At 42.4% G+C, this 23,664-nt stretch overlaps 1 long non-coding RNA gene across 2 annotated transcripts in view; it reads left to right on the top strand.

Moving 5' to 3' along the window:
• The first annotated feature begins 17,268 nt into the window (after window positions 1-17,268).
• Window positions 17,269-23,664, top strand: part of LOC120387959 — a 46,795-nt gene continuing 40,399 nt past the window's right edge. The window contains exon 1 of one of the 2 annotated variants that reach the window (XR_005590453.1): window positions 17,269-17,395. This is a non-coding gene — a long non-coding RNA (uncharacterized LOC120387959). Of the gene's footprint in view, window positions 17,396-18,728; window positions 18,856-23,664 lie in introns of those variants that run through there. The other variant, XR_005590454.1, reaches the window with a different exon arrangement.

The following is a 23,664-nucleotide window of genomic DNA, read 5'->3' as shown; positions in this document are numbered from 1 at the left end:
AAGCACTTAGCCCATTTACTACTTCCCTGTATCTCACGTGCCACATCTTTTTAACATTGTAAAGAGTTTTGGGATACAGGTTCATGTATAGCAGGGAAAGAAGGGAGTATTTGAGCCAAGACACCAGAGCAAACTCCAACCCTTGGGAAGGGGTCTTTAATCTTCCCACAGAGCCAGGGCCTTGCTCTTTAGTTCTCATCTGAAAATCCGTTACACAGTAAACTACACGATGCTCACAGTGAATGATACAAGCTGAAATAGCTCGTATTGGAACTCTCAGTTCCAGGAGTCTCCTGTCATTTTGTAGTTCTTAGGGGTGAGCAAACAGCTCATGTGTAACTCCAAGTTTGCCCAAACCAGCCATATTCAAGCCTGCCAAAGGCCAGCATTTGGAGGGTTGAGCGGCTGGGAAAGAGAAGTATCATCTAGTTTCATATTTTAAAAAATGTATAATTTAGATAATTGCATGATGGTGTGATGGGGTGGGGGTTGTCATGTTCTGCCTAGTCAATCACATGCAAATTATTGAGATAAAGGGCCCAGTCATGGAAAGGCCTGTGAACCTCCGGGAACATGTTCAGTGTCCTCATTCACCAGATTAGGGCCCAGGAAAGTTTCCCCGGATTCTGAATTTACTTATGCTCGTTTTAAATTGGTGTAACTACACTGAAGTCAATGGAGTGATTCCTGATTTACCTTACATGAGATCAGACCCTACATGTATATTAAGTCTTGAGGGCTTAGTTCTCTTTTCACACTGGTTGCAACTTAATTGACTGATTTACACTGGTGAAAGTGAGAGCCGAATGAGACCCTTGATGGTGGTTTTTAATGTCTGTAATTGCACATTAGGTCTGTTTCATAAAAGTTAGAAAATCACATTGAGAGTCCAAGGTTATGGGTGCAGTATACAAGCCTAAATAAAATAGCAAAAAATAAGACATTTTAATTCACCCACTACAAGATTTCTCTCTCCATCATATAATAACATAGAGTTTGTACGACACCAACAATGTACTAGGTACTTTCCCAAGTGCTGTATGTTATGATGGAGTGTATAAATACATAAAAATCTAGTAATCTCACCTATCTTTTCTGAAATATTTTTTCATGATATGTCACTGGTGTTAGAATCTAGCATATGGAACATGTTCTTGCCAACCAGCTACTAAGATAGCTGAGCATTTTAATGGCAGTACAGGTTATAGGATCCAGATCTTTTTGTGCCAGGTCAGTCATTTGAATCCAGACCATGTAGGTAGTTATGGCTGTTGTGTGACCTATGTGAAAAGAGTTGTTGATCTCAATCCATTTCCTAGTGGAAAGATGCCCAGCTTGCAAAAACTATCATGCCACCTGGCACTTTTGTTAGCAGTGTCAGCTGAAGAACAAATTCTGAATGGCCCAGTAAGACTGAGCTCTCCTGCCATCCAGAGGGGTGGTCCCTCTAGGTCAGCACTGAAATATCTTGCTGAGGGTGGTGTAGGGAAGTTTAATGTTGCCTACGCATGTTGTATGGTCTAGACAGTGGGATGGCTCCACTCTCCAGGACTATCAGTATGGCACTCTTCAGACTTGATTCAGAATATATTTTTAAATTGCTGTACAATGCGGACACCTAAAAGAATTAGGACCAGCAAATTATTTAGGGCCAGATTCAGATACCCTAACTCTCACTGAACAGGGCCTTACTCGACAAGTAATCTCTGAAGTGAATGGGACTACCTGTGGTCTAAAACAGTGGTTCTCAAACTAGGGCCGCTACTTGTTCAGGGAAAGCCCCGTTGGGCCGGGCCGGTTTGTTTACCTGCCGCGTCTGCAGGTTCGACCGATCGCAGCTCCCGCTGACTGCGGTTTGCCACTCCCGGCCAATGGGAGCTGCGGGAAGTGGTGCAGGCCGAGGGACATGCTGGCTGCCCTTCCCGCAGTCCCCATTGGCCTGGAGCGGCGAACTGCAGCCAGTGGGAGCCGTGATTGGCCGAACCTGTAGACGTGGCAGGTAAACAAATCAGCCCAGCCCGCCAAGGGCTTTCCCTGAACAAGCGGCTGCCCTAGTTTGAGAACCACTGGTCTAAACCAGAGCAGGGGTAACAGAATACAGAAATAAAGAGCACATTTTACCAGTGAAGGAAATAAATGACTAGAACAACTTACCCAGGGAAGTGGCAACTTCTCCATCACTTACAGCCTTTCAGTCTAGGCCGGATGTCTGTCTAAAAGATACGCTATAGCCCAGACAGAAGTGTTGGGCTTGATGCTGAAATTATTGGGTGACCATCTTTGGCCTCTGTTTTGCAGGAGGTCAGGCTAGATGATCATAAAATGGCCCCTTCTGGTTTAAGATCTGTGAGTTCAGTCCTTCGTGACTGCTTACTGGGGAGTGAGTGACATGTGGCAGATATTTCCTCGGGAATAATGTGCCCTCCCGCATACTCCTTTAATAGCTGCAGGCTTCATGTCTGAACGCCAGCCTCTCTCAAAGATCAGAGTTAGTTTGTGTTGGAAAGCAGGCCAGGGGCACATGTGAATCTTGATGCTCTAAGCCCCTCTGGCAGCCAAGTTGGCATAACTTAAGATTTCTAGATAGCCATTGGAGCCCTGTATGACAAGCCAACAGTTTGCTGTGTTTTCCCCCTGCCCCCATCATCATCTTACCAAGTACAACTATATCCCCTGACAGGCAGACATATAAATCTTAACCATTGAGAAACAAAGCCGTTTTTAAACTTTAACGAGCAGACTAATGGAAATAAAATGCAGAGAAAATGCAAAAAAGAAAAGTTTTTTTTATTTTGGTCTCCTGGTGGGGGTGGCAGGAGAGGAGTGTGCATAGTAAATAATAAATAAACCAGGCAATGTTTTTACAGCCTCTTTTCATATGCGTGAATATTTAAAACATGCAAAAATGTGGAATAGGCATTTGCTGGGGACAAAGGGAAAACATTTCTTTTATGTAAGGAGGGGAAAAGGTGTACCGAGAGCGAGATGGGGAAACCAGAGAGCTGCATGTTTAATGGATTGGCGGCTCATGTGGGGAGAGATTTCCAAGTGTGAACATATCTGTAGACAAACTGATCTGACAAGTCAGCTTGGTAAGGTGCATTTACAGTGCGGCCGGCTTGGGAAACAGGATTTTGTTTTCAGGGTGTTAGGTCAACATGAGCAACGCCTGTTGTTTGCTGGTAGCCCAACTGCAAAGTCATCCAGTCACTTCAGAGTTTGTCACACCTGCGCTTTGGTACCTGAAGAGCCTTAGTACAGGTGTCCAGGAAAAGCAGGTTCAGCAGCTGTTCACACCTTCATAGTCTTTAAGACCAGAAGGGACAGTTGTGATCATCTGATCTGAGTTCCTGCATCACACAGATCATAGATTTAGAGATCTGGGTTCAGCCACAGACTGTGTGTATCCTTGCGAAGCCACTTGCTCTGCTCACTGTGTCTCAGTTCTCCATCTGTAACCCTTCCTTTGTCTGTCTTGTCTATTCAGACCACAAGCCCTCACTGAGAAGACCTGTTGCTTCCTATCTGTATGTACAGCACAAAGGGGTTCTGATCTTGAATGGGCACTCAGGCACAATCATAATAGAAATGACAAAGAAACTTTTAATTAAAAAAAGGGAACATGGAGTGGGGAAGCCTTGGGCTGACAGTTTAGCAAAGGAAAGCGATTAGATACAATCATACACAAAGTGTGAATGCCTAGAAAGACGCGCCAGCCAGGTTTTCGTGACCCTGCTGTGGTGTCTGAGATATCAGAACTTCCCCGTGGCTAATCTTTGTACTCGGGTCACACCTTGCTCTCAGTGTAATTCAAAACACAGTCAGCAATGCCTATCGCCGTGACTGGCAGGGTTGTTATTGTTAACTGTTCCTGGCCTTATGGCTGCAATGTTTGTTTAACTGCATGTTTTTTTTCTGCCTTTTGATTTCTTTTTGCCAACTTTATATTTTAATATATGCTTTTATGGAAATATTTATAGCGCACATGTTGGGTATAAAACACCATCATAAAGACTTTTTGCAATGAAATAAATGATGTTGTTATAATTTCGGAGTTATATCTATTCTGTAATGAAAAAGGCCTGTGACTGCTTGAACCATCAACTCAGCAAGCTTTTACAGCCTTCTCTGGGCAGAGTGACCTCACTGAGCTGCTCAAACTCTTGAGTAGTCTGGCTTCCTAGCTGATATGGGCATGAATGGCAGAATGAACAAGACATGTGTGACATCTATATCCATGTGATGTGTGATCCAGTGTACATGGTTTTACATCTGCCCCGGTGTTGCACATAAACAGGGCATGCTGTATTATATTGTGGCTATTAGTTATTATTACAGTGCTAGGCACTTCATGGAATAAGTCTCTGCTCCAAATCTCTTACAATCTTGATGTTGTTATAGGAGATAAATGCATCAACTGCATGAATTTTCAAATGTTTGCACAGAACCTGCACTTGTACAGTGCCTATGGGTACTCCCAGCATTCTTGCATTTGTGTGTGTGTGTGCAATGCAGGGGTTTGTACATGGGAATCCTTGTAGGTATGGACCATTAGCTGTTTGTCGTGCACAGATGGGTGGAGTTGCTTACACAATGGATGCACGCACATCTTGCAGGCAAAATATAGGTGTTCAAAATGGTACCAATGGTGTTACTAAAAACTCTCTAGTCATAACACTGAGGATATGATTTTAGCCAAATGGAAACGGAAAAGGAGTTGGTTATGAAGCTGCCACTGCAATCTGACCATACCCTACAGCAGCTGAGGACTGCAGGATTCACAGAGGCCTCTCTGAAGTGACCCTGGTCACAGCTGTTCATGCCTTTATGATCTGCAGACTGGATCCCACAATCTGTCTTCAAGGGGTTCTGTCAGGAACAACCAGAAATGTAGCTTGTGCTTCCTGCTTGCTTGGGGGTTCTAGCAGTAGGGTACAAATTGCAGCAATTCTCTGAAAAATGTCCTGGCTTCCCTTTGCTCCTGTGTGCAGTTCACGGTGTTGGCCATGTTCTGTGAAGTCCTGTATAGTTTGGGTCCTGGCTATGAGTGAGATTTACCCTGTTCCTATGGGCTGGTCTGACACCAAAGATGTTGAACTCTTGCTAACAGTCCTCAGGTTTGAACATCTGGAGTTGGCAGCTTGGCATAGAGCATTTTCTGCATTTGGAATGAGCTTCCCCCACTAGTCAGAGAGCCCAAGTCTCTTAAATTTCAGGGTATAGTGGGGAAAGTTAATCTATTCGCACAGACTTTTGCCCAAAGGGAATGGTGGTGCATGACTATAAGGAGATCGAACTGTGTATTCTTTGAAATACTTTCTGTATATACCAAAGAACTGAGTGGTGGGTGCATTTAAAAATATTTTAAATACATCCTATCTAGGAGCACCAATGCCTGATACTTCTGAGAGAGGCACCTCCCTGCCTTTACAGTTCTACACGTACCTTACAGCCTGGATGGAACTTCATTGTTTCTAGATGGTGGAACCTTTTACGCATTCATGGACTCTAGAAATAGATCTTTGAAGGAAATTCCCATGTTCCAGAATTTAGATTCTTTTCAAACTTCTGCTCTGTCAGTTCTGGTATCTTTCACTCTCTGCAGTACTGGCTTTAAAACAAAGCAGCAACAGAACCTGGGAAAAACAAATCGTGTTTATTTGTAAGGTGCCCATTACCGGCTAAAGGAGTCAGGAAAATAATGCCATGGCGTCATGCCACAGTGATTATTAGGAAAGAGGCGACTTCAAAACTCACTGTGAACAGTTCCAGAGCATGGATGAGTTTTGGAATGGTCTGAGTGGCTGTTGGATGCTGGGTTTCCAGGCTGCTCCAAGACCTTCTATAAATAATAGTAAACATAATCTATGATTATGAGAGCACATTCTCTAGTTTCTTTCACCCTGAAGGATCCCAAAGCATTTCACAGGTGATGAGCCCTAGTATGTTCCAGTTGAAGTCAATGACAAAACTTCTGTTGGATTCAACAATAACAGGTTTGAGTTCTGTACATACAAGAAGCACTGAACCTGCCATGGAAACATAGCTCCCTCTGGAATGGGAGGGAGCCACTTTTTAGCCGTGCGTAGGAAGTCTTTGCACCAGTTTGGGATGAGAGGTGATGACCACCACATCCACCTGAAACTCCTGGGGAGAGTTTAAGCAACTAAGTTTAAACTTTGGCTAGGACGGGGTCTGCTCCTGTGAGAAGGTTCTTTATTGACAAGTGGTCAGGGAAAAGGCTTTATATAGGATGCCCTGGCAAAAAGAGAGCACCTTAAACTTTTGTATCTTTCTAATAAATAGACCCTATTTATCATTGGGGAGCTGCTTTGTTTTCATATCTGTGCATTGCATACCACACTCATTAAAGCTGGGCATGCATTAATGAATCACCTGAATCACCTTGTCCACACTGTGAGATTCACTAGCTAGACTAGTCCTAAGGTTACTGGGGGTCCAAGCTTTCATTGCTGCTGTATGATTTGGCTGTGCCTTCCTTACTGATTGTAAAGGTGAAATGCCTGAACAAAACCAGTTTCTTCATTTGACCCTTCAATGACCATGTGGTTTTAATATTAAATGACTGGGCCCCAATTCAGTAAGACACTTAAGCATATGCTCAAGTCCCTCCCTGTTCAGTTTAGCACACCTTTAAATGCTTTTCAGAACTAGGATGGATTTAAGCATAAACTGAAAGTTAAGCACATGCTTAAGTGCTTTGCTGAATTAGGACCCTTGACGAAAAGAAGGCCAAATATCAGAAAGAAAGCTAAGGGCAAAAATATATATATCTATATCATATACTTAGTCTTAGTTTTTTAATTTGACTTGTTTATATAAAATACATTTATATAAAATATGTTCTATTGTTCATCTTATGTAAAACAAGTCAAATTAAAAAAATAAGACTAACAATGGAACAAACATTTACTCTGGGCTAATGGCACATTTTAAAAATTAATACCCAAACATAAAAATGCTTTATACAAGACAGAAGCCTTTTTGTAACTTTTCCACCCCAGGAAAAAAATAAAGAAGATAATGAATAATTGAATTATGTGCTAAGAAAACCTACTTGCTGAATAAGTGAAAAATAAATCTAAGGGGAAACTAGTGTAGACCAGCTGGACTAAGAAGCTGACATTGCAGTGACATGGGGAAGGGCAGATCCAGCCTGGGATACCATTTCTAAACATGGGCCCAGAGGTGTAACATGAGTCAGGCTATGCCATGGATGAATCTGGCTCCTTCCATGCAAGAAAAATAAACATGAAGAGAGAGTGAGAAGCTGATAGGATGATGTTTCGTGCAGGGCTGTGCAAAATATTCACAATCAAACTCACCACGGTATGAAACTTGCTTGAGTTAGCGTGTTACAAACACAAAACTCCCTATAACCTCTCTATGTTTATGGGCACCAGAACAGGGAGATCCTCAAGAAGGGAGGCTTGGAGTCCCTTATTTCTCTCCCTTAAATCCCAGCTCAGCAAAGCACTTAACTACATGCTTAAATCCAACTCTATTCAGCAAGACAGAGCACTGCTTAAATCCCATTAAAGGCAATGGGATTTAATCATGTGCTTAAAGCTAAAGACCTGCTTATGAGCTTTGCTGAACAGGGCTGGTTTTACTCTGTAATTTTCAGAGATGATGTGCTCACTGCAAATACTATGGTGCTTCCTGCACCCAAATGAGCCAGTGGCCTCTGTATCCAATGGCCCAAACCCCTCTTTAAAGAAAGGATCGTTCTATTCACTCCTAACCATGGAATACAACTCATGTTTTAGCAGCAAGTTAACAAGATTCTCAAGCAGAGGCCAGTTTGGTTGAGTAGTTTGGAGATTCCACTGACTCTAGCGAAAGACACTCATGCTTGGCTATGCCTTCTAGGAGACAGCTGCTCTTGCCATTTTTATAGTGCCTTATGCAGGTCACTCTCTTTATGACCCGTATGGCAGGGTTTTGTTCCTAGTAGAAAGGAGGCTTGTGTTTTACTACTGGTCTATTTGTTTCAGGCATAAATCCATTCACTGCCCTTGAACAACCCAGGCCAGGCTGTGTGGTCCATTTGCAGGCTGGATCCTGTTTCTGAATCGTCTGAAGCCCTGTTCACAGCCCGAGCCCTTTTGTGCCATACTATAAAAATGGCTGGGTTTTGCGTACTCTGCTTTGGTATGAGCCCCTTGGAGCAACAGGGCCCGTAAAGTTTTATAAGTCATATTTTATAAGCTGTAGGGAGTAGAACAAAAGGTGGGGCTTTTTGTTTTGTTTTGATTTTGTAAAAATATGAATCAGATTTAATTCCCAGGTTCCAGAACCGTAGCCTGGCAAAGCAGTTTGGCCACAATCCGTGGTGTTGTATAAATACACCCCAAGGATGGGGCTCAGAATGAAATCTCCATGGAATGGAATGGTCATGGTTAGGGAGACACCATGTTAACAAACATATTAATCTGGCTGGTGATGGGACTGACCCTTTTTGCCTCAGCCTCCCTAGCTCTGCTAACAGTGTAGTGGTCCAGAGTTTTCCAATCAGGGTCCAACTTTCTCCAGATTAAATTTTGTGGGTTTAAAGAATTTCTTGTAAGAAATACTCATAAATGGACTGTTCCTTATGGCTCAGACTTACTGCCCTTACAGTAACTCCTAAGGACAACGGTGTAGGTATAACTAATGCACTCCTGCTACATTGCAAGGGGGTATGGAAGAGAAGAACCACAAGAGATTTCCTCGCTCCTGGAAAACAAATACCTATCCCAGCAAAGGCTAGAGCATTTGTAATTCTGTGCATCTCAGGACTGCAAGGACAGCATGGTGGATGCTGACTGCATGACACAGCTGTGCAACTCTTCACCTAGGGGACTTACTAAGGCCTGGTCTACACTGGGGGCAGGGGGGAATCAATCTAAAATATGCAACTTCAGCTACGAGAATAGCATAGCTGAAGTCGACGTATCTTAGATTGAATTAAAATTACTTACTTCGCATCCTCGTGGTGCGCTGTGGCTCCCCCGTCGACTTTCGCCGAGCCAGAGTTCAGCAGTTGATGGGAGAGCAATTGGGGATCGATTTATCACATCTACACTACACGCGATAGATCGATCGCTACCCGCCGATTCGGTGGGTAGTGTAGACGTACCCTAAGATTCTAGTCTGTTCACTGGCCGATCAGATAATACAGATTACAACTCAGTTTGCTCATAAGAACCCTGGCTAGAAGGAGGGTTTTAGCCCATTGGAAGACAGATTATTAATTAATTAATTTTCACCTCAAAGTGATTTTACACGTTTTCCAAAAAAAAGAACTACTTCATCCCATCTTGAAAAGAAACCATCACTTGTTGAAATGTGGCAGCTGTTTCATAACCCGTATTTTCACACTCTAGCTTAGCACAGGATGCCAGTTGAAACTTCCGGGGGGAATTCAGCTCAGCAGAATTTCCCGAATTGGAAATTGTATCTAATGCTTCTAAAACCTGTTTCACATCTCATCTGAAAGCAACACCTCTACTGGTATAATATCTGTCTGTCTGTCTATCTACTCAATCAATGATCTATCTCATGGTTTTGTATAACATCAATCTCTGTAATGTCTCAGCACTGAACAGACACATTACAGCTTCGGGATGATGTCAATAAGGGACTTTGTATAGGAGTAATTTAAAGTGAGATGTGATGAGATCACAGGTTGTCATGCTATATGGACTTATGATTCTTTTGAAAGAAGAGCGACAAAGAGTCCTGTGGCACCCTATAGACTAACAGACGTACATAAGCTTTCGTGGGTGAATAGCCACTTCGTCAGACGCATGTCACAGCTACCTCTCTGATACTTGAAAGAAGAGGTAATTATTAAAGAAAACAGCTACAGACACAGACACAAACAAGCCAGCTTCCACGCAGCTCAAGTTCCAGCTTTGTCTCTGTGATTCACTGAAGATCACAACCTGTTTGAAATACTACACTGCATATAGAGACATCCAGTGGTCAAATTACATGTTGCAAGTAAAGATATCATGGCACAGAGTTAGCTGGGATGGTGAATAGAGTATGATTTTTTTTTCTTTTCTTGCAGTTTCTCTATTTCCCACACCACAGCCAATTTTGTCAGGAAGACATCTCCATTTTTCCAATGTACTGTGGCCATTCTCCATGAAAAAAAAATTGCTAACCTATTTAAATTCTAATCAGCATTTCCCTTCTCACGTATGATTCCTGCATGAATCATTTTGTGAACTACATGGTAGAATACACCAAGTTTAAATAGAAAAGCAAATCACTGACAGCACTCCCTAACTCTAACTCCTTGGCCTCCTGCAACTGGCCCCAGTCAAGAACTTGTCACAAGTTTGTTTTCAGTCATTATCACAACTCTCCTGTACTGGCCTTGGAATCATTGTGTGTGTGGTAGGTTTACTCCTTCATCAAGCAGGGACTAAGTAACTTCCTTCAGTCCCCCTGCCGCCTGCTAATTTTGGTTTCTGTTAAGCCTCTCAAACGCTGATGTTATTACCCAGTTTGGTTATTTCACAAGTCTATCGCTGGCCCTTTCCCCTCTTATTTAAGAAGGATGGTGCCATAGTTAACCAAGACTTGGGAAACCTGAGTTCATGTCCCTCCTCCACTATACAGTTCCTGTGTGACCTTGGGCAAATTGCTGCCTCTCAGTTCCCTCCCTGTAAAATGGGGATAATTGCACTTCCCTCTCTCACAGGTTAGTGAGAATAAATGCAGTAAAAAGATTGTGACGGGCTCGGAGATCCACGGCTGAAAAGTGCGATATAAGAAATAGGTATTATTATTGAGTGTCCATGGACTTAAGCAGTGCCGCCCCAGGCCAATAGTCAAGAGCGACATGCATGTCTTCATAGCACAATGCAGTGCTGAGCACTCTCAACTTGCATAAGGGCCGAGGACACTAAATCTCCTCTCAGGACTGGGTCCGTGGAGGGCAAAAGAGACGCGATTTCACAAGCACCCAACAGAATATTCATTCTGCAGTATTGCTAAAACCAAGCATCCAAAAATCCTGAGTCAGGCCCCAAATAATCATGACACTTAAAAACAATAATAAATGTTGGGTTCCTTTTAATTGCCTTCTGGATTTTGAGTCTCTAGGATTCATATCTTAAAGCTTTACAATCATGAGAGCTAGAATTTATTTTTTCTTAAGAAAAGGTGACATTCTCATGGAATCACATGACTGGAGGAGCTGCAGCTTGAAAAACATGAAGTATCACGACTTGGCTCCATGAGTCATCTTCACTGTCTCCCACTCTAAATCCATCGGTTTGCTCTAACGCTTTGCTCAGTTTGCCCTTAGCATGATGGCAAGGGGCCTGCTTCTATCAATATCTTGCACCTGGGGTTGTGGAAAAATGGTGTAGAAAGCTACCACTGATGCAAGCGAGTGGAGAATTCCAACATGGAAGCATTTTATATAGTTGTAAACGAGGACATAAGTTGCAAGGCAGGAGAGAATTGGGCCCAATATTTTGTACTAAAAAAAGTCATACTACAACAGTAATTTAGAGGCACTCATGATTTTAGCAGTTGTAAGGAATATTACCTGCTATAAAGTTTGAGTGGTGTTGAATTTACAAAAAAGTGCCTGATGTAAAGTCAGATTGTCAGGGACAATTAGACATGCTGCATAAAAAACCTCTTATAGAGATTACACTTCCCAGATTGTTTTACAGAAAACTTTGTGTTAATGTTATGCTGCAAATGCCTCTTGCCATGAAACATTTAAGAAACAACAGTTTATAGTCTCAGATCTTTTATGGCTTGGAAGAACGAACACTCCCCTCATGTTAGGCCAAATTGATGTTTTAAATTCAGGAGAAACCCCATCATGTTATAAAAAGGAGAGAATGTCCTGAGAAGAAAGTGGTCAAATCATTCCAACATGTTATGGGTTTCAGGGTTTTTTTTGTTTTTTTTTGGTTGTTTTTTTTCCTATGGAAAAATGTTCATGATCCTGGGCATATGGTCAAAAAACACAGAAGTGAGATATTTTTAGACAAGCACATTTGGTATAAAATTACCCACTCCAGTGCTTGCAGGGGGAGTTCAGGACAACTTAGCCTGTCTATAGCACATTACCCTCCCAGAGATTAATACAGAAAGATCGCCATTCAAATGCTTTAAATGGAAAGCCACTACAAGGGAAATATATCCTAGCTCTGCAGTGCAAGAGGAAGGTCTGAGAGCATCTTCAGTCTGCAATGATTTGCCTGGTGATCAGTTATCCAAACTCTCAGAGGTTCAGGGAGGCTCTGTGTATTCCCTGGATGTGGCAACGCTCAGGAGAAGATTGCTACCCCAATGGATGTGTTAAGCATCTGATACTGATGGTTCATAGTTCCCACCAGCAGCAATGGGGGGTTTAAAATATGCATCGAAGAAGAATAAAGCCCCTTAACATGTGGCTAAGGGGCAGATAAGTAGCTGTAAAAATGAGACCAGGCCACCTTGCATTTCTGATCTTTGGTCCCGATACAGTCGCTCTGAACTGCGTTGGCAGTGCAAAGGGGCTGTGAAGTGTGTCTAATCAGGCAGATGAAGACTCCCTCTGCTCTATCCTACCCCTGCCTGTCCCCCAGTGAAGGGGGAGTGATAGGGGCAGTAAGGCACAGCCAGAGCAAGCTGTGCTCTGGCAAACCCCACAGGTGGCCTCTCCTGGAGGCCATTACAAGGCAGCCCCGAGGCTGCTGGAAACTACACGGAAGAAACTACACAGCCTGGAAAGCCCCAGGCTGCGGCCTAGCAGAAGGCAAATAGGTCCTGGGGTTGCAGAGGGCAGCCCAGGGGTAGGCCAAGGCAGCAGGTCCAAACCCAACCTTGCCAGTGATGAGTGGCTGATACTGCAGCCTGCCCCAGGGTGTGGGGCTAGACGATGACTGGCAGTGGCCTTAAACTGAGCTGAAGTGGGGATAGCGGTTTGGGGTTCCCCTGGGAGGGGGAGACCCAGACTGTGGGGGTACTGCCAGGGGGCAGCACCCAGTTAAAGGGGCTCTGGGGTCTTGAGAGGGACATGGGGGCCAAGCGGTAGCAGGCCACTGGCCTGCAGAGGGTGCTCCGGAGGCTGGAGAGCTAATTCCTGGAAGAAACCAGCCAGAGGAGCCTGCAGGGGTGAGTCCTGCACTCGCTTACGCTAACTGGACTTTTTGGTTCTCGATGAAAACCCTAGAAAATGCAGCCTCACAGGCAGCTACAACCTGGGCAGCCTCAGGGTGAGCTTCCCACATGCGGCCCCACTGGCCTCTGCTGTTGGGCGTGGGGAGGGAGGTAGCGATTCAGAGGGTAAGGATCTGTCCTCTTTGCACACAGCAGCCCCTCTGTGGGGAGGAGGAAATGGCCAGTAGGTCCGTATAGCCCAGTGGTTCTCAAACTTTTGTACTGGTGACCCCTATCACACAGTAAGCCTCTGAGTGTGAACCTCCTCAAAGTAAAAACATCTTTTTTATATTTAACACTATTATAAATGCTGGAGGCAAAGCGGGGTTTGGGGGTGGAGGCGGACAGACCCCCGTGTGAGAACCCCTGATATAGCTGCAGCACATCAGTGAAATCCCCACTCCTGACACCTGAGCCTCCTGTATCCTCACTGCGCACTTGGGTGTAGGGAACCCCGTTGAGGACAGCTCCTGGCATGCAGTACAGAGGGGTGTGCGTGTGACATCTCCCCATGAAATACAGCTACACCAGCACTATTGTGGTCAAGGCCCTGAATGCTGGCTCTCTCCCTCTCTGTGTGCACACACACAGGGTTTACCCTTTGGTTTTGTTCAGATTAACCAGTGCTCCAGGCTAGATGGATCCATGTCCATTTTTAGGAGTGGCCGGCAATGCTGCTGGCATTAGATCAATAAACGTGTACCAAGATGCACTGCACTCCATGTAACATTTTCAGTTCCCACTACCTCACATTATGAGATATGGGACCAAAACTAACCACGAAGGCTCCCTTCTAGCCCCCCCAGGAAACATAATATAAAATGCTGAGCAGGAAACAGACCAGGGACTGATTGTCAATAATGCTTTAAAACCATGATCCGCATAATATCTGGCAGCAGAGAAAAAAGAAAACCACACAAGAGCTTGGAATGTGTGTGCAGGTATGCACTGAGTTTATTCTGGCACGAGCCAGCGTATGCCCCTAATAAAGAGCCCGCATGTCTGATGTTGTGTGCAGTTCTGCTGAGCTGACAGTGAAAAGGCGCATTGAGATGGTGACCAAACTAAATGAGGCTTTGGGTGTGGGGATTAGGAAGAAAGATTAGCCAGACGTGGATGTGATACATCTTCAGGAAAAGAGGACTGAATGGTCTCCTGAAAGCATAGGGCCCAGTCGTGCAAATATTTATGTATATGTAACTTGACCCACATGAGCAGGTCAATGCGATTAGACATGAGTCAGGTTATTCATACAAGTGTGCGCAGAATTGGGCCCACAGAAAGGGAAATAGGGGAGATGAAAGGAAAATGCAGAGGCCTAGGAAGTCCTTATACACAGCTATGGGTGTAATTTGTAAGAAAAATGATCCTTTCTTTAAATACAGGAGCTTTAAATATTTAGGGCCTGAATCAAAGCCCATTGCCACCACCCCCAGTCAGGGGTGCTGGAACAATGTGTATAGCGGGGGAGCTGAGAGCCATTGAACCAAACTGCAAACCCTGTATATGATGGAAACCACTTCAAGCCTGGGGGTGTGGCACCCCCCCGCAACATCCCTAGTTCCAGCACCTGTGCCAGCAGTCTTGCCAGTAGAGTTGGTTGCATTTTCCATGGAATGTTTTTCCTTTAGAAAGTGCTGATTAATTGAAGCAAAACATTTTGCAGAAATGTGTTGGTTTTTGTTTTGGAGGCAATATTTTCCAGTCTCCTGACCATTTGGGGAGGGAATGCTTCTGTTTTTCATTTTCCAATGACTTTCCCTTTCAATTTTTTAAATTTTGTTTTATATAACACAAAATAAAAACAAGTCAAAGTCAGAATGAAACATTTTCATTTTTATCCAAACAAAACGTTTCAATCGACCCAGACATCCTTTTTTCAGAACTTCGTTTTAATTTTCAATTTTTGTTTTTTTCTTTTCATTCCACTGCGGAATGGGGGAAAATACTGACATCGCAGCATTCCTTGCAAAATGAAAAATCTAGTTCTGCCCAGCTCCGCTTTCCATTGACTTAAAGAAAAGTCAGACCAGGCTGTACAAAGCAAGTTGGGCCAGATTTCACAAAGTGCTCAGCACTTCTGAAATGAAATTTGTTCCCATTTGTGGGTCCTGAGCTACTGGAAATCTGACCCTAAGCTCTTTTGAAAATCTAACGCTATACATGTGCTTAGTATTGTTGACTGTTGCTGCTGTTATTGTGTTTGTAGACTCTAGATTCTCATCAGTTATGGAGGCCTTTGTAGAGAGATGAGGCTACACTAAAAAAAACTTTACTGTACTAGTTTGTTTAAAATACTCCCTAAATATAAAATAGGAAGTCAGATGTAGACCACGATAGAGGCCGGGCATATACACCTTTATGGTAGAATTGCTCTAGAATAAAATTTTGAATGCTAGAAGTATTTTTTTTTTCAACTTAAAAACATGTGATGTATTAGCTTTGCCCCAGAAGCCGCAATGCTTCTGTTATTTAAGTTGCTTTGATCTAAAATGCTGTTTATTTACATTTTATTGAACTATAAAACCTCCAGTAAACATGCCGTATGCTTTTATTATGTCCTACATGAATTCTATCATGAAAACATCAAGGAAAAATAATGAAGATCTTTATCATGTGTTGCTGGTGTCTTCCTTTGGAAGTTCTTATGCTTCACGTTTCTGTTCAAATGACTGTAAAATTCATAAGGCCTACAGATGTCTTGCCTGCTAAACATCTGGGGATGGGAAGGGAGTTTCTCCATACAAAATCTCAGTGACAAAGTAATATCAGCAAATAGTGGTTTTGGAAGCTCTTTCTTTGAAAATGCTACTTGCTAGGACATCTATAATAAATGTCTAGTGGTATTAATTATGGTGATGATAATATTATGGTTTCAGTGGAAGGGAGAATTTTGAGTGATCAAGATACCATTGACATGATGAGTTTCCTATTGGATATATTTCACATTTGCAACTCAGTGGTGTCAGCCATCAAACTAACAGGAAAACTGGGAATAATTAAAAAAAGTAAATAACAAAATAAATTTTTATAATCATAATTTAGATTTGTATACTGCCTCTCATCCTGAAAGTTGCCAAAGCCCTCTAGGAAAGTAAGAAAAGGATAGGCAAACGATACATTAGGGGTCAGTTCAACTGCCACAGAAATGCAGCTACCTCTGAGAGTAAATGTAGAAACTATAAATGAGATGTTTACTTGCAGTTCTGCCATTCAGCCACCAGATGTCTCTTGTACTGCTTAGAGTTCCAGGCAGGATGGGCTCACTGGCAAACAAGAAAGACAATGTTGGAACACAAGCTAGGTGGAAGCTTGTTTGTTTGTAGTGGCTTTTCAAATAAAGCACTTACTGTTTAAGAGGAACCAGAATATCATAGATGATGACAAAACAGTTTAAGTGTGCACAGTGATGCTCCAAAATGAGGCAGGAAATGAAGAATGAAGGTGTACCCAATTAAAGAGGAGATGTAAGTAGACAGAATATAATTAAAATAAATTATCACTGAATTGGAAGTTTGCCAGGCCCATATCACCTCAATTCTTGGGAAAAGTGCCACAGGATCTTTGACGGATCTCCTCCAAATTTTCCAAAAGCAGTTTCCGCTAGTGCCATAATGGGGCATTGGTTCAGTGAAGGTCCATTGTCCTACTATTGTCTTGACCCTACTTAACTTGTGAGATCTGACTGGATAACAGCACAAAGGCTATGGCTGCAAAATATTCGTAATAGCTTGCATTAAGCAAAGTGGCTGAACCATTCTGTAATCTCTTCCTAAATGCTATTAATGTCTATAGACTCAGGAAAGAAATTCTGGCAAAGTAGGTTGAACATTTGCCTCAGCTTCTGAGTTTTGCACACTACTTTAATCCAGCAGCTAAAGAGTTAATCTTTTCTGGGTTCTCAAAATATATGCATGTGGACTAAAGTGGAGACCAGTGAGCTGCTGTTTTCCTATTGGCCAGAGGGGCTGGAAACAGCCAAACAACATACACATTTTTGCAAACTGAGCTATGCACCTGCACATTCTAATTAAGGTAGGGTGTGTCAGCTGAACTTCCTTCTGCAGAATTGCTCTGGCTTCCAAAATGGTTAGGCTACTGTTCTCTCTACTGCTCCTTGCATGCTCTTCTTTACTCAGATATTTGCTTGGGAGATCCTAGTGGGTTCTTTTTGCTTCTTCACTAGTAGTGCTGGAGAAACGGATGAGTCCAGGTGCGTAAGATATGCTGGTAGGTCTGCCTAGCCACACTAAAAGCAGGCAGGCTGCTACTCTTCTGAGAGATGTGTTATGAACAGAGCTAGTGAGTATTGGGGAACTGGAGGAAGCAGTGTTTGTTGTTGCCAGCTCTTGCAAATAATGCTGTTTTGGCATCTGATGCAGTCAGTATTACAATGGTAGGAAAAGCTGCAGCAGTCGCATGATTTTTTTTGAAGCAGGGAGGAGGAGAAGTTACATACACATGCTGCCCTGAAGCCTACGGAAAAATGTATTAAACTAGAAGCCAGTGACCTCAGACCATGAGTTCTACTCTCTGCTCTTTCACTGGCTGAGGTTAACGTTTCTCTGCCTTCACAACCTTTATGATGCAGTATTGTTAACCCCAACTATTCTGAAATCATGAGTCAGCGCCCCCCCCCAATCATGAGATTTAAAACAATAATGCATTTGGGGTTTTTATTTCCTTTCTGGTGTCTGTCTTTAGGGGCACTCAGGTCATGCTTCTAGGCATTTTCCTCCACAAGCACAAGGTCCAAAGAGTTCTTTTTGTTGTTGCTGTTGTAATGCAGGCTGTAATTCTCACATAATCACAGGACACCAGGAGCTGGAGCTTTCAAAAAATCACCACATAGCATGAGACTCACGATAAAATCATGTGAATTGGCAATGAAGAGAAACTTACTCAGAGTACAAGCTCTTTAAGAAAACAGAAAAAAATCAAAACAACTAAAAAGCCCCCTAGGTTCACATGCTTAGAGAGAGAGAGAGATCATAAGGTTGACTGAGAAATCACTGGAGAAAAGAGGAATCACCAGAAAGAGTCCTATATAGGCATCACGCACTCCACTTCTTTCTGAGTGGTTTCCTTTACCGCCTCAGGCCGTAATACACACAATCTCCTCATTTCCTCTCCCAAAAGTGAGTGGCAACAATGTAAGTGAAGCCTTCTGCCTCTGTTTGCCTAATTCCAATCAGAGCAATTGTACACCCACTATCAAAAAGACGAAGGATGGGGAATAAGGTGTATGTCAGTTTCAACAGGGCTGGAACCTTGGGGATTTCAAACCTAAGTCGTCATTAAGATGAGAATAACATCAGGCTACAATTATTGTTATTTGCACTTGGCTACCATCTGGTAGCCACAAAGCAGATCGATGCCCCATGTTGTTTGGGGCAATGCATAGGGAAAAAGAAAGTCCCTCTCTGCTGAACCCTAAGTTAGTCAGAGAAAGAAAAGAGCAGCCCATTTTCAGGTCTTGAATTACAAGGGAGTAAGAAATGTAAAAGTTAGCTTCCTCTCTGTTAGAAGAGAGAGCGAAAGGCTAATTCCATTTTACAGTGGTCTTTGTACCAATATAGTTTGTATGTTGCATTTGACCTCCTGAAACAAGGTTAAACCACAAGGATCCCCTGGAGAAGTTGCTATTCATCTTTTAAATGTGAAGATTTTCAGGTATAGAAGGGGGATAAACCTAATACGGTGTTTAATGGGAAAAAAAATATGACACCAGCAACACATCTGTGTCTGTAATTTCACAGTTTTTTCTTTATATTTCTATGTATTTCTATGTATAATTTAATATCAGCCGTGGGGTTGTGGTCTCACATGTCATCAACTTGCAGGAAACTAGATCCTGGGAATAAGTATCAGATGATTTGCTAATGTTTGAAAAAAAGCAAAAAACATGCATTAGGTCTCCATTTTATTGCTGTTATTGAAGTAAGAATTTGTGATTGTAACCTGATGCTTGCCTCACCAACATGTTTTCATTATTGTCTGGATAATTGAAAGTCCAGGCAAATTTGGATATTAGGAGGTATTATACATGAAGTTTTTAGTGCTCATTGCTGCTGAATGCCTAGGTGGTTCAAATTAAGGATGAACACGTTTTACCATTTTATGTAGGCTTAAAGGTTGCTTTATTTCTCAACATCACTGGTCCAGATACAGGCTGATTAACGTGTACTTAGTTTATTCCTGTGTTTGGTTACCCAGCAGATTCTGGTAGTAGCCGCTGTTAAAGCATGCAGGCAGCCAAACTCTGCTGACTTGTTAAGGGGATGGATGGCTTTTAAAACTTTTGAATTGCTTTGCAATTCAGAGAGAGAAATTCAAGGGCAGTTCTGTGCTGGCTTTTTGTTCTGCAAGGAAACGTATAAGGTGAAAGTAGGTGGAAAGGGGCAGCACACGCTCCAGTGGTTCTCATGAGCTGGGCTGCGGGGTGGTGTGGAGGACGTAAAAGGTGCAACTATGTTGAGTTTTAAAATGTAAAGCTATCAGCATGTCATTGCCATCAATGGCTCTTTTTCAGGACTAAGCATCATGAGCAATACTCTCTGGCATCACCTCCAAAGGCTCGTGGAACAATCCTAGTGTGTTATGTAGGGAGTCAGAACATGTTGCAAAGGGAAGTTGATTGGCACATTCATCAATTTTCCTTTGGCACTGTAGAGAAGCAGGCTAGGGTTCTCCTGCTACCTGCAAAGAGCTTACTGCCTGTTTCTGTGGAGGTCACCAATACTCCAGGAGGCATCTCTGTTTCTTTTGGTAGTGGCTTATGTGACATGGGTGGTCCCATTCCAATGTGCAGGTGCTGCAATCATAAAAAACTCCCTCCTCCGGTTGGCAGGCAGCATAGAGGCCAAAGACTGAATGGATGGACTATGGACACTTAACCCTAGAAGTGGACCCTCCATGTCAGTGGGGAGACATGATGACAAGTGGCAGCTTGCCCTGCCATTACCGAGGCTGCTCCTGTTCTGTGGATAAACAGATTATTTCAGTCTTCAGGCGTGTGAATCCGGTGGCTTCCACAAAAGTCACTAACAAGCTGGCATGCATGGAGGAAGGTGCCTGAAGTTTGTAAACTAATCCTGACTAGCTGGGAAATTAAACCAAACAGAAACTTTGGTGAGCTGGGCTTCAAGAATGTGCATCTGGCTCAAGATTCCAATGCCAGGGTGCTGAATCCATTAATTAGAAACACTCGTCTCATCCACTAAAAACCTGCATTTTATCATTAATTAATCTTTGCACACAGGGATCAGTTAGAGCAACCCCCATAATGAGCAGATATTGGAAATGCAAAAATGGGCCTGCTTATTGCTTAACCCACCATTTTGATTCAAAACCTTTGCACAATTGGCAAAAGGTAACTCCATATTTGAGTTCTGCAAGGAACTAATTACTTGTCTGGACTCTACCCACATACCAGCTCCTACCCCCATAAATCCACCGAGCAGCAGGCATCCACAAAAGTCTTCAACATTGCTTTTTTGAATCAAGTTCTTTATGTACATCTCAACTTTTTGGTGGAAGATTCATGGCCCAAGCCGCCTTAAGTATTTTTGTTATGAATAGGGGGCCTTAAATATTTCCTTCTCATTTAATTTATCATTTTTGCTGGCTTTCAACACCGTGTACAAGTTAGAAATAATGGAAGGCAAAGTTTGTCGATGAGAAGATGGCCTTGGAATAATAAAATTTATGTTGGGAGGGGAGGGGGAGAAAAGAAAACAAGCCATTTCCAAGCAATTGGTTTTAGGAAAGGTGTTTATTAATTATTATTATTTATTTATTTATTATTTTATTAGCGTGTTGCATTGTGATAAGATATCAGTGATTTTTTTGTTGTAATTCAACATTCAAGGCACACGGTTGGGGTAGAAAGAGTTAGGGAAAATTGCAAGGAGAACAATTACAACAGCAACAAAAATGTGTGTTTGTGCCTAAAGATTAGTATATGGAGGTGTGATGTGAGGTCATTTGTCATTGTTCAAATAGCGTGTAATGCTCGCCATGAGGAGTGCCTAGCTAGATCTGGTGCAGCTCAGCACTTCCACTTCGCAGGGGCTGTTATTAATTATTATTTATTATTTATTGAGTGCTGACTGTTTGCTTGAACAGTCACATGAATATTTTCTATCCACGTGGATAGGAACTGCTGGAGTTGTGCTTTGAATTTTGGGTTCAAACAAACCTTTACAACTCAAAGTGAAACTGAGTCTGAAACCATGGAGTTTCACCCTTTTCACTTCTGCAAAACAATAAATCTGTTCAGGTTCACTTGGAACTGGCCATGGGTTTGCTCAGTAGTGGGCTCAGCATCACAAACCTCAGTGAATCTTGTGCCCTGGTCTGAACTTCAAGAACATAAGAATGGCCACACTGGGTAAGACCGATGGTCCATCTAGCTCAGTTTTCTGTCTTCCACTTGTGGCCAATATCAAATGTTTCAGAGGGAATGAACAGAACAGGCAGTCATCCAGTGATCCATCCCCTGTTGGCCACTCCCAGCTTCTGGCAAACAGAGCCCAGGGATACTCAGAGCCTGGTGTTGCATCCCTGACCATCCTGACTATTAGCCATCGATGGACCTATCCAGTTCTTTTTTCAACCCTGTTATAGCTTTGGCCTTCACAACATCCCTTGGCAACAAGTTCCACAGGTTGACTGTTTGAAGAACTTCCTTTTTGTTTATTTTAAACCTGCTATCCATTCATTAAATTGGGTGACCCTGGTTCTTGTGTTTTGTGAAAGAGTAAATAAGATTTCCTTATTCACTTTCTCCACACCAGTCAAGATTTTATAGACCTCTATCATATTCCCTCTTAGTCATCTCTTTTCCAAGCTGAAAAGTCCCAGTTTTTTAAATCTCTCCTCATACGGAAGCTGTTCCATACCCCCTAATAATTTTCGTTACCTTTCTCTGTACCTTTTCCAATTCTAATATCTTTTTTGAGATAGGGCGACTTTCATCAAGCTTATAATGAAACTCAAACCTTGGTGCATTCTGGCTGGCTTCAGGTGTTGTTGCAAGTATTTTTAACTTTAAAGTACTAATCTTTCAGGATAAAATGTTTTTTCAGTCTATCTTACCAGAGCAGTGAAACAGATGATAAGCTTAGAATGACGACGCAGTTGATACATGAATATAGTGTTCTCAAGTGTACACAAAGGTATCTAAGATATAGTGTTAATGAGGCTACAGTTGGTTAGATCTCAGGTGCTCCCTAGAAGTTATAGCACAATACTGTAAATCCTAACACAATAGCTTCTTAAATCCTGCGGCACACGGGTAAAATACCAACCTCTTTCAACAACTAAAAGACTGCTAACTGTGGGCAGTTTAGTTAGGGGTCATTTCAAGGGGAAATGCTTGAGCAGGATTGTATCCACTTAGATTTAAACATCCACTTCGTATATGTGTGCAAATTGCAATGCCAGATAGAATGAACCTTCCCTTACAGTGAACAGTATGGTACGTGTTGTATATAAAATATAAGGACTGAAAATGTCTTTTATTGGCCAAATCATGAGACAATGACCAAATTCCAATTGAGAAGAAATTGGTCCTTTTCAATGATGAAACTCCCTTCAACTTAGTATCCTATGACTTCCAATCTCTTCATGCATTTTGGTCATTCTATTTTATCCATTGATCTCAGTGGAAATGAGGGATGCTGATGCCTGTATGAAACGTGGCTGCTTTCCCACGAGTCCGGGCTTATCACCTCCAAGAGTGCCCTGTTTTCCACAAACTCTGAAGGAGATCTTTTGTCTTTGGCGGTTCCAAATCAACCAGGAGAATCTAAGATAGCCTATACAGTCTCTTATAATCCGGCACTGGAACTCAGAATGCATCGCATTGGTTAGTAGTGATTCAGAATGTTAACAACTATGTCCATTAGAGGAATTTATAATTCCTTTCAGCTATTACAGAGTTTTAGCACAATAAGATGATTATTGCCTTGCAACATCCTTCAGGTCCTTCATTTAAATTGGAAATTCCTTCATGCACAGCTCCTTCCATGGGTTTTAAAGTTGAAGTAAGCCCAAGAAATAGTTCCTGCCAGTTATTATTCTCACAAACCTGAATCCTAATTTCCAAGTTGTGCAGTAGCGGACTGTATACAATTGTCAAAGATATCATTGCAATAAGATTATGGACATGCACCCTTGATTAGAGCTAGGTGACTTTCTTGGTGAATAGTAAATTCACTGAAAAATGCGTTTTTTAAGGCATCAAAACTGTTCATGGATTCGGGTCAAATTTGGTAAATAGTTTTAGCCAAATAAAAACAGAGATTGTAAAATGTTTTGTTCAGTCCAGCCCATGTTTTTCAGTTTTTCATTTCAGTGAAGGAAAAAAAATCCATTTTAGTTTGCAATGAACCAAATTTTTTTGGAAGGAGATGATTTTTTTTTATTTTTTTTGGGTTTGGCTAATGAACTGAAAAATCAGTTATTTGCTCAGTTCTG

Source organism: Mauremys reevesii, linkage group 21, assembly GCF_016161935.1.
Source record: "Mauremys reevesii isolate NIE-2019 linkage group 21, ASM1616193v1, whole genome shotgun sequence".
NCBI classification, from domain to species: Eukaryota; Metazoa; Chordata; order Testudines; family Geoemydidae; genus Mauremys; species Mauremys reevesii.
The sequence above is the reverse complement of the archived record's forward strand: the minus strand, read 5'-3'. Positions and strand labels throughout refer to the sequence as shown.